This window comes from Musa acuminata, chromosome BXJ3-8, assembly GCF_036884655.1.
Source record: "Musa acuminata AAA Group cultivar baxijiao chromosome BXJ3-8, Cavendish_Baxijiao_AAA, whole genome shotgun sequence".
Classification (NCBI taxonomy): domain Eukaryota; kingdom Viridiplantae; phylum Streptophyta; class Magnoliopsida; order Zingiberales; family Musaceae; genus Musa; species Musa acuminata.
In genome coordinates, this window is record NC_088356.1 from 29,610,996 (window position 1) to 29,624,411 (window position 13,416).

A 13,416-nucleotide genomic window follows, 5' to 3' on the forward strand; every position below is an offset into this window, starting at 1 on the left:
GAGATCGTTCGACAGGTTTAGAGGCTCCGTACGCCGTCCGCGACGTGCACAAAGGCGAGGGACGACGCAAACAAAGCGAGTGCGATCATACCAGCCCTAAAGCACCGGATCCCATCAGAACTCCGAAGTTAAGCGTGCTTGGGCGAGAGTAGTACTAGGATGGGTGACCCCCTGGGAAGTCCTCGTGTTGCACTCCTTTTTGCGCCCCGAGCGACCAAAACCCCTCCCGTCGACCTCCGAGGCGATGGTTTTGGGCCTCGGAATTTGCCGTGACCGCTACGCAGTCAGTCTCGTGGGGCTCGGAGAGAGGTTTCCGGAATGGGGTCGCAATAGCGATTCCGAGTTCGTTCGACAAAGTCACGATGGTTTCGGCGCGCGCTTGCCGTGTCCGGTAATGGCGATTCCGAGATCCGACAATGGCGATTCCGAGATCGTTCGACAGGTTTAGAGGCTCCGTACGCCGTCCGCGACGTGCACAAAGGCGAGGGACGACGCAAACAAAGCGAGTGCGATCATACCAGCCCTAAAGCACCGGATCCCATCAGAACTCCGAAGTTAAGCGTGCTTGGGCGAGAGTAGTACTAGGATGGGTGACCCCCTGGGAAGTCCTCGTGTTGCACTCCTTTTTGCGCCCCGAGCGACCAAAACCCCTCCCGTCGACCTCCGAGGCGATGGTTTTGGGCCTCGGAATTTGCCGTGACCGCTACGCAGTCAGTCTCGTGGGGCTCGGAGAGAGGTTTCCGGAATGGGGTCGCAATAGCGATTCCGAGTTCGTTCGACAAAGTCACGATGGTTTCGGCGCGCGCTTGCCGTGTCCGGTAATGGCGATTCCGAGATCCGACAATGGCGATTCCGAGATCGTTCGACAGGTTTAGAGGCTCCGTACGCCGTCCGCGACGTGCACAAAGGCGAGGGACGACGCAAACAAAGCGAGTGCGATCATACCAGCCCTAAAGCACCGGATCCCATCAGAACTCCGAAGTTAAGCGTGCTTGGGCGAGAGTAGTACTAGGATGGGTGACCCCCTGGGAAGTCCTCGTGTTGCACTCCTTTTTGCGCCCCGAGCGACCAAAACCCCTCCCGTCGACCTCCGAGGCGATGGTTTTGGGCCTCGGAATTTGCCGTGACCGCTACGCAGTCAGTCTCGTGGGGCTCGGAGAGAGGTTTCCGGAATGGGGTCGCAATAGCGATTCCGAGTTCGTTCGACAAAGTCACGATGGTTTCGGCGCGCGCTTGCCGTGTCCGGTAATGGCGATTCCGAGATCCGACAATGGCGATTCCGAGATCGTTCGACAGGTTTAGAGGCTCCGTACGCCGTCCGCGACGTGCACAAAGGCGAGGGACGACGCAAACAAAGCGAGTGCGATCATACCAGCCCTAAAGCACCGGATCCCATCAGAACTCCGAAGTTAAGCGTGCTTGGGCGAGAGTAGTACTAGGATGGGTGACCCCCTGGGAAGTCCTCGTGTTGCACTCCTTTTTGCGCCCCGAGCGACCAAAACCCCTCCCGTCGACCTCCGAGGCGATGGTTTTGGGCCTCGGAATTTGCCGTGACCGCTACGCAGTCAGTCTCGTGGGGCTCGGAGAGAGGTTTCCGGAATGGGGTCGCAATAGCGATTCCGAGTTCGTTCGACAAAGTCACGATGGTTTCGGCGCGCGCTTGCCGTGTCCGGTAATGGCGATTCCGAGATCCGACAATGGCGATTCCGAGATCGTTCGACAGGTTTAGAGGCTCCGTACGCCGTCCGCGACGTGCACAAAGGCGAGGGACGACGCAAACAAAGCGAGTGCGATCATACCAGCCCTAAAGCACCGGATCCCATCAGAACTCCGAAGTTAAGCGTGCTTGGGCGAGAGTAGTACTAGGATGGGTGACCCCCTGGGAAGTCCTCGTGTTGCACTCCTTTTTGCGCCCCGAGCGACCAAAACCCCTCCCGTCGACCTCCGAGGCGATGGTTTTGGGCCTCGGAATTTGCCGTGACCGCTACGCAGTCAGTCTCGTGGGGCTCGGAGAGAGGTTTCCGGAATGGGGTCGCAATAGCGATTCCGAGTTCGTTCGACAAAGTCACGATGGTTTCGGCGCGCGCTTGCCGTGTCCGGTAATGGCGATTCCGAGATCCGACAATGGCGATTCCGAGATCGTTCGACAGGTTTAGAGGCTCCGTACGCCGTCCGCGACGTGCACAAAGGCGAGGGACGACGCAAACAAAGCGAGTGCGATCATACCAGCCCTAAAGCACCGGATCCCATCAGAACTCCGAAGTTAAGCGTGCTTGGGCGAGAGTAGTACTAGGATGGGTGACCCCCTGGGAAGTCCTCGTGTTGCACTCCTTTTTGCGCCCCGAGCGACCAAAACCCCTCCCGTCGACCTCCGAGGCGATGGTTTTGGGCCTCGGAATTTGCCGTGACCGCTACGCAGTCAGTCTCGTGGGGCTCGGAGAGAGGTTTCCGGAATGGGGTCGCAATAGCGATTCCGAGTTCGTTCGACAAAGTCACGATGGTTTCGGCGCGCGCTTGCCGTGTCCGGTAATGGCGATTCCGAGATCCGACAATGGCGATTCCGAGATCGTTCGACAGGTTTAGAGGCTCCGTACGCCGTCCGCGACGTGCACAAAGGCGAGGGACGACGCAAACAAAGCGAGTGCGATCATACCAGCCCTAAAGCACCGGATCCCATCAGAACTCCGAAGTTAAGCGTGCTTGGGCGACAGTAGAACTAGGATGGGTGACCCCCTGGGAAGTCCTCGTGTTGCACTCCTTTTTGCGCCCCGAGCGACCAAAACCCCTCCCGTCGACCTCCGAGGCGATGGTTTTGGGCCTCGGAATTTGCCGTGACCGCTACGCAGTCAGTCTCGTGGGGCTCGGAGAGAGGTTTCCGGAATGGGGTCGCAATAGCGATTCCGAGTTCGTTCGACAAAGTCACGATGGTTTCGGCGCGCGCTTGCCGTGTCCGGTAATGGCGATTCCGAGATCCGACAATGGCGATTCCGAGATCGTTCGACAGGTTTAGAGGCTCCGTACGCCGTCCGCGACGTGCACAAAGGCGAGGGACGACGCAAACAAAGCGAGTGCGATCATACCAGCCCTAAAGCACCGGATCCCATCAGAACTCCGAAGTTAAGCGTGCTTGGGCGAGAGTAGTACTAGGATGGGTGACCCCCTGGGAAGTCCTCGTGTTGCACTCCTTTTTGCGCCCCGAGCGACCAAAACCCCTCCCGTCGACCTCCGAGGCGATGGTTTTGGGCCTCGGAATTTGCCGTGACCGCTACGCAGTCAGTCTCGTGGGGCTCGGAGAGAGGTTTCCGGAATGGGGTCGCAATAGCGATTCCGAGTTCGTTCGACAAAGTCACGATGGTTTCGGCGCGCGCTTGCCGTGTCCGGTAATGGCGATTCCGAGATCCGACAATGGCGATTCCGAGATCGTTCGACAGGTTTAGAGGCTCCGTACGCCGTCCGCGACGTGCACAAAGGCGAGGGACGACGCAAACAAAGCGAGTGCGATCATACCAGCCCTAAAGCACCGGATCCCATCAGAACTCCGAAGTTAAGCGTGCTTGGGCGAGAGTAGTACTAGGATGGGTGACCCCCTGGGAAGTCCTCGTGTTGCACTCCTTTTTGCGCCCCGAGCGACCAAAACCCCTCCCGTCGACCTCCGAGGCGATGGTTTTGGGCCTCGGAATTTGCCGTGACCGCTACGCAGTCAGTCTCGTGGGGCTCGGAGAGAGGTTTCCGGAATGGGGTCGCAATAGCGATTCCGAGTTCGTTCGACAAAGTCACGATGGTTTCGGCGCGCGCTTGCCGTGTCCGGTAATGGCGATTCCGAGATCCGACAATGGCGATTCCGAGATCGTTCGACAGGTTTAGAGGCTCCGTACGCCGTCCGCGACGTGCACAAAGGCGAGGGACGACGCAAACAAAGCGAGTGCGATCATACCAGCCCTAAAGCACCGGATCCCATCAGAACTCCGAAGTTAAGCGTGCTTGGGCGACAGTAGAACTAGGATGGGTGACCCCCTGGGAAGTCCTCGTGTTGCACTCCTTTTTGCGCCCCGAGCGACCAAAACCCCTCCCGTCGACCTCCGAGGCGATGGTTTTGGGCCTCGGAATTTGCCGTGACCGCTACGCAGTCAGTCTCGTGGGGCTCGGAGAGAGGTTTCCGGAATGGGGTCGCAATAGCGATTCCGAGTTCGTTCGACAAAGTCACGATGGTTTCGGCGCGCGCTTGCCGTGTCCGGTAATGGCGATTCCGAGATCCGACAATGGCGATTCCGAGATCGTTCGACAGGTTTAGAGGCTCCGTACGCCGTCCGCGACGTGCACAAAGGCGAGGGACGACGCAAACAAAGCGAGTGCGATCATACCAGCCCTAAAGCACCGGATCCCATCAGAACTCCGAAGTTAAGCGTGCTTGGGCGAGAGTAGTACTAGGATGGGTGACCCCCTGGGAAGTCCTCGTGTTGCACTCCTTTTTGCGCCCCGAGCGACCAAAACCCCTCCCGTCGACCTCCGAGGCGATGGTTTTGGGCCTCGGAATTTGCCGTGACCGCTACGCAGTCAGTCTCGTGGGGCTCGGAGAGAGGTTTCCGGAATGGGGTCGCAATAGCGATTCCGAGTTCGTTCGACAAAGTCACGATGGTTTCGGCGCGCGCTTGCCGTGTCCGGTAATGGCGATTCCGAGATCCGACAATGGCGATTCCGAGATCGTTCGACAGGTTTAGAGGCTCCGTACGCCGTCCGCGACGTGCACAAAGGCGAGGGACGACGCAAACAAAGCGAGTGCGATCATACCAGCCCTAAAGCACCGGATCCCATCAGAACTCCGAAGTTAAGCGTGCTTGGGCGAGAGTAGTACTAGGATGGGTGACCCCCTGGGAAGTCCTCGTGTTGCACTCCTTTTTGCGCCCCGAGCGACCAAAACCCCTCCCGTCGACCTCCGAGGCGATGGTTTTGGGCCTCGGAATTTGCCGTGACCGCTACGCAGTCAGTCTCGTGGGGCTCGGAGAGAGGTTTCCGGAATGGGGTCGCAATAGCGATTCCGAGTTCGTTCGACAAAGTCACGATGGTTTCGGCGCGCGCTTGCCGTGTCCGGTAATGGCGATTCCGAGATCCGACAATGGCGATTCCGAGATCGTTCGACAGGTTTAGAGGCTCCGTACGCCGTCCGCGACGTGCACAAAGGCGAGGGACGACGCAAACAAAGCGAGTGCGATCATACCAGCCCTAAAGCACCGGATCCCATCAGAACTCCGAAGTTAAGCGTGCTTGGGCGAGAGTAGTACTAGGATGGGTGACCCCCTGGGAAGTCCTCGTGTTGCACTCCTTTTTGAGCCCCGAGCGACCAAAACCCCTCCCGTCGACCTCCGAGGCGATGGTTTTGGGCCTCGGAATTTGCCGTGACCGCTACGCAGTCAGTCTCGTGGGGCTCGGAGAGAGGTTTCCGGAATGGGGTCGCAATAGCGATTCCGAGTTCGTTCGACAAAGTCACGATGGTTTCGGCGCGCGCTTGCCGTGTCCGGTAATGGCGATTCCGAGATCCGACAATGGCGATTCCGAGATCGTTCGACAGGTTTAGAGGCTCCGTACGCCGTCCGCGACGTGCACAAAGGCGAGGGACGACGCAAACAAAGCGAGTGCGATCATACCAGCCCTAAAGCACCGGATCCCATCAGAACTCCGAAGTTAAGCGTGCTTGGGCGAGAGTAGTACTAGGATGGGTGACCCCCTGGGAAGTCCTCGTGTTGCACTCCTTTTTGCGCCCCGAGCGACCAAAACCCCTCCCGTCGACCTCCGAGGCGATGGTTTTGGGCCTCGGAATTTGCCGTGACCGCTACGCAGTCAGTCTCGTGGGGCTCGGAGAGAGGTTTCCGGAATGGGGTCGCAATAGCGATTCCGAGTTCGTTCGACAAAGTCACGATGGTTTCGGCGCGCGCTTGCCGTGTCCGGTAATGGCGATTCCGAGATCCGACAATGGCGATTCCGAGATCGTTCGACAGGTTTAGAGGCTCCGTACGCCGTCCGCGACGTGCACAAAGGCGAGGGACGACGCAAACAAAGCGAGTGCGATCATACCAGCCCTAAAGCACCGGATCCCATCAGAACTCCGAAGTTAAGCGTGCTTGGGCGACAGTAGAACTAGGATGGGTGACCCCCTGGGAAGTCCTCGTGTTGCACTCCTTTTTGCGCCCCGAGCGACCAAAACCCCTCCCGTCGACCTCCGAGGCGATGGTTTTGGGCCTCGGAATTTGCCGTGACCGCTACGCAGTCAGTCTCGTGGGGCTCGGAGAGAGGTTTCCGGAATGGGGTCGCAATAGCGATTCCGAGTTCGTTCGACAAAGTCACGATGGTTTCGGCGCGCGCTTGCCGTGTCCGGTAATGGCGATTCCGAGATCCGACAATGGCGATTCCGAGATCGTTCGACAGGTTTAGAGGCTCCGTACGCCGTCCGCGACGTGCACAAAGGCGAGGGACGACGCAAACAAAGCGAGTGCGATCATACCAGCCCTAAAGCACCGGATCCCATCAGAACTCCGAAGTTAAGCGTGCTTGGGCGACAGTAGAACTAGGATGGGTGACCCCCTGGGAAGTCCTCGTGTTGCACTCCTTTTTGCGCCCCGAGCGACCAAAACCCCTCCCGTCGACCTCCGAGGCGATGGTTTTGGGCCTCGGAATTTGCCGTGACCGCTACGCAGTCAGTCTCGTGGGGCTCGGAGAGAGGTTTCCGGAATGGGGTCGCAATAGCGATTCCGAGTTCGTTCGACAAAGTCACGATGGTTTCGGCGCGCGCTTGCCGTGTCCGGTAATGGCGATTCCGAGATCCGACAATGGCGATTCCGAGATCGTTCGACAGGTTTAGAGGCTCCGTACTCCGTCCGCGACGTGCACAAAGGCGAGGGACGACGCAAACAAAGCGAGTGCGATCATACCAGCCCTAAAGCACCGGATCCCATCAGAACTCCGAAGTTAAGCGTGCTTGGGCGACAGTAGAACTAGGATGGGTGACCCCCTGGGAAGTCCTCGTGTTGCGCCCCGAGCGACCAAAACCCCTCCCGTCGACCTCCGAGGCGATGGTTTTGGGCCTCGGAATTTGCCGTGACCGCTACGCAGTCAGTCTCGTGGGGCTCGGAGAGAGGTTTCCGCAATGGGGTCGCAATAGCGATTCCGAGTTCGTTCGACAAAGTCACGATGGTTTCGGCGTGCGCTTGCCGTGTCCGGTAATGGCGATTCCGAGATCCGACAATGGCGATTCCGAGATCGTTCGACAGGTTTAGAGGCTCCGTACACCGTCCGCGACGTGCACAAAGGCGAGGGACGACGCAAACAAAGCTAGTGCGATCATACCAGCCCTAAAGCACCGGATCCCATCAGAACTCCGAAGTTAAGCGTGCTTGGGCGAGAGTAGTACTAGGATGGGTGACCCCCTGGGAAGTCCTCGTGTTGCACTCCTTTTTGCGCCCCGAGCGACCAAAACCCCTCCCATCGACCTCCGAGGCGATGGTTTTGGGCCTCGGAATTTGCCGTGACCGCTACGCAGTCAGTCTCGTGGGGCTCGGAGAGAGGTTTCCGGAATGGGGTCGCAATAGCGATTCCGAGTTCGTTCGACAAAGTCACGATGGTTTCGGCGCGCGCTTGCCGTGTCCGGTAATGGCGATTCCGAGATCCGACAATGGCGATTCCGAGATCGTTCGACAGGTTTAGAGGCTCCGTACGCCGTCCGCGACGTGCACAAAGGCGAGGGACGACGCAAACAAAGCGAGTGCGATCATACCAGCCCTAAAGCACCGGATCCCATCAGAACTCCGAAGTTAAGCGTGCTTGGGCGACAGTAGAACTAGGATGGGTGACCCCCTGGGAAGTCCTCGTGTTGCGCCCCGAGCGACCAAAACCCCTCCCGTCGACCTCCGAGGCGATGGTTTTGGGCCTCGGAATTTGCCGTGACCGCTACGCAGTCAGTCTCGTGGGGCTCGGAGAGAGGTTTCCGCAATGGGGTCGCAATAGCGATTCCGAGTTCGTTCGACAAAGTCACGATGGTTTCGGCGTGCGCTTGCCGTGTCCGGTAATGGCGATTCCGAGATCCGACAATGGCGATTCCGAGATCGTTCGACAGGTTTAGAGGCTCCGTACACCGTCCGCGACGTGCACAAAGGCGAGGGACGACGCAAACAAAGCTAGTGCGATCATACCAGCCCTAAAGCACCGGATCCCATCAGAACTCCGAAGTTAAGCGTGCTTGGGCGAGAGTAGTACTAGGATGGGTGACCCCCTGGGAAGTCCTCGTGTTGCACTCCTTTTTGCGCCCCGAGCGACCAAAACCCCTCCCATCGACCTCCGAGGCGATGGTTTTGGGCCTCGGAATTTGCCGTGACCGCTACGCAGTCAGTCTCGTGGGGCTCGGAGAGAGGTTTCCGGAATGGGGTCGCAATAGCGATTCCGAGTTCGTTCGACAAAGTCACGATGGTTTCGGCGCGCGCTTGCCGTGTCCGGTAATGGCGATTCCGAGATCCGACAATGGCGATTCCGAGATCGTTCGACAGGTTTAGAGGCTCCGTACGCCGTCCGCGACGTGCACAAAGGCGAGGGACGACGCAAACAAAGCGAGTGCGATCATACCAGCCCTAAAGCACCGGATCCCATCAGAACTCCGAAGTTAAGCGTGCTTGGGCGACAGTAGTACTAGGATGGGTGACCCCCTGGGAAGTCCTCGTGTTGCACTCCTTTTTGCGCCCCGAGCGACCAAAACCCCTCCCGTCGACCTCCGAGGCGATGGTTTTGGGCCTCGGAATTTGCCGTGACCGCTACGCAGTCAGTCTCGTGGGGCTCGGAGAGAGGTTTCCGGAATGGGGTCGCAATAGCGATTCCGAGTTCGTTCGACAAAGTCACGATGGTTTCGGCGCGCGCTTGCCGTGTCCGGTAATGGCGATTCCGAGATCCGACAATGGCGATTCCGAGATCGTTCGACAGGTTTAGAGGCTCCGTACGCCGTCCGCGACGTGCACAAAGGCGAGGGACGACGCAAACAAAGCGAGTGCGATAATACCAGCCCTAAAGCACCGGATCCCATCAGAACTCCGAAGTTAAGCGTGCTTGGGCGACAGTAGAACTAGGATGGGTGACCCCCTGGGAAGTCCTCGTGTTGCACTCCTTTTTGCGCCCCGAGCGACCAAAACCCCTCCCGTCGACCTCCGAGGCGATGGTTTTGGGCCTCGGAATTTGCCGTGACCGCTACGCAGTCAGTCTCGTGGGGCTCGGAGAGAGGTTTCCGGAATGGGGTCGCAATAGCGATTCCGAGTTCGTTCGACAAAGTCACGATGGTTTCGGCGCGCGCTTGCCGTGTCCGGTAATGGCGATTCCGAGATCCGACAATGGCGATTCCGAGATCGTTCGACAGGTTTAGAGGCTCCGTACGCCGTCCGCGACGTGCACAAAGGCGAGGGACGACGCAAACAAAGCGAGTGCGATCATACCAGCCCTAAAGCACCGGATCCCATCAGAACTCCGAAGTTAAGCGTGCTTGGGCGACAGTAGAACTAGGATGGGTGACCCCCTGGGAAGTCCTCGTGTTGCGCCCCGAGCGACCAAAACCCCTCCCGTCGACCTCCGAGGCGATGGTTTTGGGCCTCGGAATTTGCCGTGACCGCTACGCAGTCAGTCTCGTGGGGCTCGGAGAGAGGTTTCCGCAATGGGGTCGCAATAGCGATTCCGAGTTCGTTCGACAAAGTCACGATGGTTTCGGCGTGCGCTTGCCGTGTCCGGTAATGGCGATTCCGAGATCCGACAATGGCGATTCCGAGATCGTTCGACAGGTTTAGAGGCTCCGTACACCGTCCGCGACGTGCACAAAGGCGAGGGACGACGCAAACAAAGCTAGTGCGATCATACCAGCCCTAAAGCACCGGATCCCATCAGAACTCCGAAGTTAAGCGTGCTTGGGCGAGAGTAGTACTAGGATGGGTGACCCCCTGGGAAGTCCTCGTGTTGCACTCCTTTTTGCGCCCCGAGCGACCAAAACCCCTCCCATCGACCTCCGAGGCGATGGTTTTGGGCCTCGGAATTTGCCGTGACCGCTACGCAGTCAGTCTCGTGGGGCTCGGAGAGAGGTTTCCGGAATGGGGTCGCAATAGCGATTCCGAGTTCGTTCGACAAAGTCACGATGGTTTCGGCGCGCGCTTGCCGTGTCCGGTAATGGCGATTCCGAGATCCGACAATGGCGATTCCGAGATCGTTCGACAGGTTTAGAGGCTCCGTACGCCGTCCGCGACGTGCACAAAGGCGAGGGACGACGCAAACAAAGCGAGTGCGATCATACCAGCCCTAAAGCACCGGATCCCATCAGAACTCCGAAGTTAAGCGTGCTTGGGCGACAGTAGAACTAGGATGGGTGACCCCCTGGGAAGTCCTCGTGTTGCGCCCCGAGCGACCAAAACCCCTCCCGTCGACCTCCGAGGCGATGGTTTTGGGCCTCGGAATTTGCCGTGACCGCTACGCAGTCAGTCTCGTGGGGCTCGGAGAGAGGTTTCCGCAATGGGGTCGCAATAGCGATTCCGAGTTCGTTCGACAAAGTCACGATGGTTTCGGCGTGCGCTTGCCGTGTCCGGTAATGGCGATTCCGAGATCCGACAATGGCGATTCCGAGATCGTTCGACAGGTTTAGAGGCTCCGTACACCGTCCGCGACGTGCACAAAGGCGAGGGACGACGCAAACAAAGCTAGTGCGATCATACCAGCCCTAAAGCACCGGATCCCATCAGAACTCCGAAGTTAAGCGTGCTTGGGCGAGAGTAGTACTAGGATGGGTGACCCCCTGGGAAGTCCTCGTGTTGCACTCCTTTTTGCGCCCCGAGCGACCAAAACCCCTCCCATCGACCTCCGAGGCGATGGTTTTGGGCCTCGGAATTTGCCGTGACCGCTACGCAGTCAGTCTCGTGGGGCTCGGAGAGAGGTTTCCGGAATGGGGTCGCAATAGCGATTCCGAGTTCGTTCGACAAAGTCACGATGGTTTCGGCGCGCGCTTGCCGTGTCCGGTAATGGCGATTCCGAGATCCGACAATGGCGATTCCGAGATCGTTCGACAGGTTTAGAGGCTCCGTACGCCGTCCGCGACGTGCACAAAGGCGAGGGACGACGCAAACAAAGCGAGTGCGATCATACCAGCCCTAAAGCACCGGATCCCATCAGAACTCCGAAGTTAAGCGTGCTTGGGCGACAGTAGAACTAGGATGGGTGACCCCCTGGGAAGTCCTCGTGTTGCGCCCCGAGCGACCAAAACCCCTCCCGTCGACCTCCGAGGCGATGGTTTTGGGCCTCGGAATTTGCCGTGACCGCTACGCAGTCAGTCTCGTGGGGCTCGGAGAGAGGTTTCCGCAATGGGGTCGCAATAGCGATTCCGAGTTCGTTCGACAAAGTCACGATGGTTTCGGCGTGCGCTTGCCGTGTCCGGTAATGGCGATTCCGAGATCCGACAATGGCGATTCCGAGATCGTTCGACAGGTTTAGAGGCTCCGTACACCGTCCGCGACGTGCACAAAGGCGAGGGACGACGCAAACAAAGCTAGTGCGATCATACCAGCCCTAAAGCACCGGATCCCATCAGAACTCCGAAGTTAAGCGTGCTTGGGCGAGAGTAGTACTAGGATGGGTGACCCCCTGGGAAGTCCTCGTGTTGCACTCCTTTTTGCGCCCCGAGCGACCAAAACCCCTCCCATCGACCTCCGAGGCGATGGTTTTGGGCCTCGGAATTTGCCGTGACCGCTACGCAGTCAGTCTCGTGGGGCTCGGAGAGAGGTTTCCGGAATGGGGTCGCAATAGCGATTCCGAGTTCGTTCGACAAAGTCACGATGGTTTCGGCGCGCGCTTGCCGTGTCCGGTAATGGCGATTCCGAGATCCGACAATGGCGATTCCGAGATCGTTCGACAGGTTTAGAGGCTCCGTACGCCGTCCGCGACGTGCACAAAGGCGAGGGACGACGCAAACAAAGCGAGTGCGATCATACCAGCCCTAAAGCACCGGATCCCATCAGAACTCCGAAGTTAAGCGTGCTTGGGCGACAGTAGAACTAGGATGGGTGACCCCCTGGGAAGTCCTCGTGTTGCGCCCCGAGCGACCAAAACCCCTCCCGTCGACCTCCGAGGCGATGGTTTTGGGCCTCGGAATTTGCCGTGACCGCTACGCAGTCAGTCTCGTGGGGCTCGGAGAGAGGTTTCCGCAATGGGGTCGCAATAGCGATTCCGAGTTCGTTCGACAAAGTCACGATGGTTTCGGCGTGCGCTTGCCGTGTCCGGTAATGGCGATTCCGAGATCCGACAATGGCGATTCCGAGATCGTTCGACAGGTTTAGAGGCTCCGTACACCGTCCGCGACGTGCACAAAGGCGAGGGACGACGCAAACAAAGCTAGTGCGATCATACCAGCCCTAAAGCACCGGATCCCATCAGAACTCCGAAGTTAAGCGTGCTTGGGCGAGAGTAGTACTAGGATGGGTGACCCCCTGGGAAGTCCTCGTGTTGCACTCCTTTTTGCGCCCCGAGCGACCAAAACCCCTCCCATCGACCTCCGAGGCGATGGTTTTGGGCCTCGGAATTTGCCGTGACCGCTACGCAGTCAGTCTCGTGGGGCTCGGAGAGAGGTTTCCGGAATGGGGTCGCAATAGCGATTCCGAGTTCGTTCGACAAAGTCACGATGGTTTCGGCGCGCGCTTGCCGTGTCCGGTAATGGCGATTCCGAGATCCGACAATGGCGATTCCGAGATCGTTCGACAGGTTTAGAGGCTCCGTACGCCGTCCGCGACGTGCACAAAGGCGAGGGACGACGCAAACAAAGCGAGTGCGATCATACCAGCCCTAAAGCACCGGATCCCATCAGAACTCCGAAGTTAAGCGTGCTTGGGCGACAGTAGAACTAGGATGGGTGACCCCCTGGGAAGTCCTCGTGTTGCGCCCCGAGCGACCAAAACCCCTCCCGTCGACCTCCGAGGCGATGGTTTTGGGCCTCGGAATTTGCCGTGACCGCTACGCAGTCAGTCTCGTGGGGCTCGGAGAGAGGTTTCCGCAATGGGGTCGCAATAGCGATTCCGAGTTCGTTCGACAAAGTCACGATGGTTTCGGCGTGCGCTTGCCGTGTCCGGTAATGGCGATTCCGAGATCCGACAATGGCGATTCCGAGATCGTTCGACAGGTTTAGAGGCTCCGTACACCGTCCGCGACGTGCACAAAGGCGAGGGACGACGCAAACAAAGCTAGTGCGATCATACCAGCCCTAAAGCACCGGATCCCATCAGAACTCCGAAGTTAAGCGTGCTTGGGCGAGAGTAGTACTAGGATGGGTGACCCCCTGGGAAGTCCTCGTGTTGCACTCCTTTTTGCGCCCCGAGCGACCAAAACCCCTCCCATCGACCTCCGAGGCGATGGTTTTGGGCCTCGGAA

General features: G+C 58.7%; 32 non-coding genes across 32 annotated transcripts; all 32 read left to right on the top strand.

Annotated features, from left to right (window-relative positions):
- The first annotated feature begins 77 nt into the window (after window positions 1-77).
- On the top strand, window positions 78-196 carry LOC135646495 (5S ribosomal RNA). The gene has a single exon (XR_010499242.1). It is a non-coding gene; the product is annotated as a 5S ribosomal RNA (ribosomal RNA).
- A 308-nt stretch (window positions 197-504) lies between these two features.
- LOC135646496 (5S ribosomal RNA) lies at window positions 505-623 on the top strand. Its single transcript, XR_010499243.1, has one exon. It is a non-coding gene; the product is annotated as a 5S ribosomal RNA (ribosomal RNA).
- A 308-nt stretch (window positions 624-931) lies between these two features.
- LOC135646497 (5S ribosomal RNA) lies at window positions 932-1,050 on the top strand. The gene has a single exon (XR_010499244.1). It is a non-coding gene; the product is annotated as a 5S ribosomal RNA (ribosomal RNA).
- A 308-nt stretch (window positions 1,051-1,358) lies between these two features.
- On the top strand, window positions 1,359-1,477 carry LOC135646498 (5S ribosomal RNA). The gene has a single exon (XR_010499245.1). It is a non-coding gene; the product is annotated as a 5S ribosomal RNA (ribosomal RNA).
- Window positions 1,478-1,785: 308 nt separating this feature from the next.
- LOC135646499 (5S ribosomal RNA) lies at window positions 1,786-1,904 on the top strand. Its single transcript, XR_010499246.1, has one exon. It is a non-coding gene; the product is annotated as a 5S ribosomal RNA (ribosomal RNA).
- A 308-nt stretch (window positions 1,905-2,212) lies between these two features.
- On the top strand, window positions 2,213-2,331 carry LOC135646501 (5S ribosomal RNA). The gene has a single exon (XR_010499248.1). It is a non-coding gene; the product is annotated as a 5S ribosomal RNA (ribosomal RNA).
- Window positions 2,332-2,639: 308 nt separating this feature from the next.
- On the top strand, window positions 2,640-2,758 carry LOC135647657 (5S ribosomal RNA). Its single transcript, XR_010500391.1, has one exon. It is a non-coding gene; the product is annotated as a 5S ribosomal RNA (ribosomal RNA).
- A 308-nt stretch (window positions 2,759-3,066) lies between these two features.
- Window positions 3,067-3,185, top strand: LOC135646502 (5S ribosomal RNA). Its single transcript, XR_010499249.1, has one exon. It is a non-coding gene; the product is annotated as a 5S ribosomal RNA (ribosomal RNA).
- A 308-nt stretch (window positions 3,186-3,493) lies between these two features.
- On the top strand, window positions 3,494-3,612 carry LOC135646503 (5S ribosomal RNA). Its single transcript, XR_010499250.1, has one exon. It is a non-coding gene; the product is annotated as a 5S ribosomal RNA (ribosomal RNA).
- Window positions 3,613-3,920: 308 nt separating this feature from the next.
- On the top strand, window positions 3,921-4,039 carry LOC135647658 (5S ribosomal RNA). Its single transcript, XR_010500392.1, has one exon. It is a non-coding gene; the product is annotated as a 5S ribosomal RNA (ribosomal RNA).
- Window positions 4,040-4,347: 308 nt separating this feature from the next.
- On the top strand, window positions 4,348-4,466 carry LOC135646504 (5S ribosomal RNA). The gene has a single exon (XR_010499251.1). It is a non-coding gene; the product is annotated as a 5S ribosomal RNA (ribosomal RNA).
- Window positions 4,467-4,774: 308 nt separating this feature from the next.
- LOC135646505 (5S ribosomal RNA) lies at window positions 4,775-4,893 on the top strand. The gene has a single exon (XR_010499252.1). It is a non-coding gene; the product is annotated as a 5S ribosomal RNA (ribosomal RNA).
- A 308-nt stretch (window positions 4,894-5,201) lies between these two features.
- On the top strand, window positions 5,202-5,320 carry LOC135646506 (5S ribosomal RNA). Its single transcript, XR_010499253.1, has one exon. It is a non-coding gene; the product is annotated as a 5S ribosomal RNA (ribosomal RNA).
- A 308-nt stretch (window positions 5,321-5,628) lies between these two features.
- On the top strand, window positions 5,629-5,747 carry LOC135646507 (5S ribosomal RNA). Its single transcript, XR_010499254.1, has one exon. It is a non-coding gene; the product is annotated as a 5S ribosomal RNA (ribosomal RNA).
- Window positions 5,748-6,055: 308 nt separating this feature from the next.
- LOC135647659 (5S ribosomal RNA) lies at window positions 6,056-6,174 on the top strand. Its single transcript, XR_010500393.1, has one exon. It is a non-coding gene; the product is annotated as a 5S ribosomal RNA (ribosomal RNA).
- A 308-nt stretch (window positions 6,175-6,482) lies between these two features.
- LOC135647660 (5S ribosomal RNA) lies at window positions 6,483-6,601 on the top strand. Its single transcript, XR_010500394.1, has one exon. It is a non-coding gene; the product is annotated as a 5S ribosomal RNA (ribosomal RNA).
- Window positions 6,602-6,909: 308 nt separating this feature from the next.
- LOC135647725 (5S ribosomal RNA) lies at window positions 6,910-7,028 on the top strand. Its single transcript, XR_010500454.1, has one exon. It is a non-coding gene; the product is annotated as a 5S ribosomal RNA (ribosomal RNA).
- Window positions 7,029-7,324: 296 nt separating this feature from the next.
- On the top strand, window positions 7,325-7,443 carry LOC135647169 (5S ribosomal RNA). The gene has a single exon (XR_010499911.1). It is a non-coding gene; the product is annotated as a 5S ribosomal RNA (ribosomal RNA).
- A 308-nt stretch (window positions 7,444-7,751) lies between these two features.
- LOC135647726 (5S ribosomal RNA) lies at window positions 7,752-7,870 on the top strand. Its single transcript, XR_010500455.1, has one exon. It is a non-coding gene; the product is annotated as a 5S ribosomal RNA (ribosomal RNA).
- Window positions 7,871-8,166: 296 nt separating this feature from the next.
- LOC135647170 (5S ribosomal RNA) lies at window positions 8,167-8,285 on the top strand. Its single transcript, XR_010499912.1, has one exon. It is a non-coding gene; the product is annotated as a 5S ribosomal RNA (ribosomal RNA).
- Window positions 8,286-8,593: 308 nt separating this feature from the next.
- On the top strand, window positions 8,594-8,712 carry LOC135647448 (5S ribosomal RNA). The gene has a single exon (XR_010500185.1). It is a non-coding gene; the product is annotated as a 5S ribosomal RNA (ribosomal RNA).
- Window positions 8,713-9,020: 308 nt separating this feature from the next.
- LOC135647694 (5S ribosomal RNA) lies at window positions 9,021-9,139 on the top strand. The gene has a single exon (XR_010500426.1). It is a non-coding gene; the product is annotated as a 5S ribosomal RNA (ribosomal RNA).
- Window positions 9,140-9,447: 308 nt separating this feature from the next.
- On the top strand, window positions 9,448-9,566 carry LOC135647727 (5S ribosomal RNA). The gene has a single exon (XR_010500456.1). It is a non-coding gene; the product is annotated as a 5S ribosomal RNA (ribosomal RNA).
- Window positions 9,567-9,862: 296 nt separating this feature from the next.
- Window positions 9,863-9,981, top strand: LOC135647171 (5S ribosomal RNA). Its single transcript, XR_010499913.1, has one exon. It is a non-coding gene; the product is annotated as a 5S ribosomal RNA (ribosomal RNA).
- A 308-nt stretch (window positions 9,982-10,289) lies between these two features.
- LOC135647729 (5S ribosomal RNA) lies at window positions 10,290-10,408 on the top strand. The gene has a single exon (XR_010500458.1). It is a non-coding gene; the product is annotated as a 5S ribosomal RNA (ribosomal RNA).
- Window positions 10,409-10,704: 296 nt separating this feature from the next.
- LOC135647172 (5S ribosomal RNA) lies at window positions 10,705-10,823 on the top strand. Its single transcript, XR_010499914.1, has one exon. It is a non-coding gene; the product is annotated as a 5S ribosomal RNA (ribosomal RNA).
- Window positions 10,824-11,131: 308 nt separating this feature from the next.
- LOC135647730 (5S ribosomal RNA) lies at window positions 11,132-11,250 on the top strand. The gene has a single exon (XR_010500459.1). It is a non-coding gene; the product is annotated as a 5S ribosomal RNA (ribosomal RNA).
- A 296-nt stretch (window positions 11,251-11,546) lies between these two features.
- On the top strand, window positions 11,547-11,665 carry LOC135647173 (5S ribosomal RNA). Its single transcript, XR_010499915.1, has one exon. It is a non-coding gene; the product is annotated as a 5S ribosomal RNA (ribosomal RNA).
- Window positions 11,666-11,973: 308 nt separating this feature from the next.
- Window positions 11,974-12,092, top strand: LOC135647731 (5S ribosomal RNA). The gene has a single exon (XR_010500460.1). It is a non-coding gene; the product is annotated as a 5S ribosomal RNA (ribosomal RNA).
- A 296-nt stretch (window positions 12,093-12,388) lies between these two features.
- Window positions 12,389-12,507, top strand: LOC135647174 (5S ribosomal RNA). The gene has a single exon (XR_010499916.1). It is a non-coding gene; the product is annotated as a 5S ribosomal RNA (ribosomal RNA).
- A 308-nt stretch (window positions 12,508-12,815) lies between these two features.
- On the top strand, window positions 12,816-12,934 carry LOC135647732 (5S ribosomal RNA). Its single transcript, XR_010500461.1, has one exon. It is a non-coding gene; the product is annotated as a 5S ribosomal RNA (ribosomal RNA).
- Window positions 12,935-13,230: 296 nt separating this feature from the next.
- On the top strand, window positions 13,231-13,349 carry LOC135647175 (5S ribosomal RNA). The gene has a single exon (XR_010499917.1). It is a non-coding gene; the product is annotated as a 5S ribosomal RNA (ribosomal RNA).
- The last annotated feature ends 67 nt before the right edge of the window (window positions 13,350-13,416 follow it).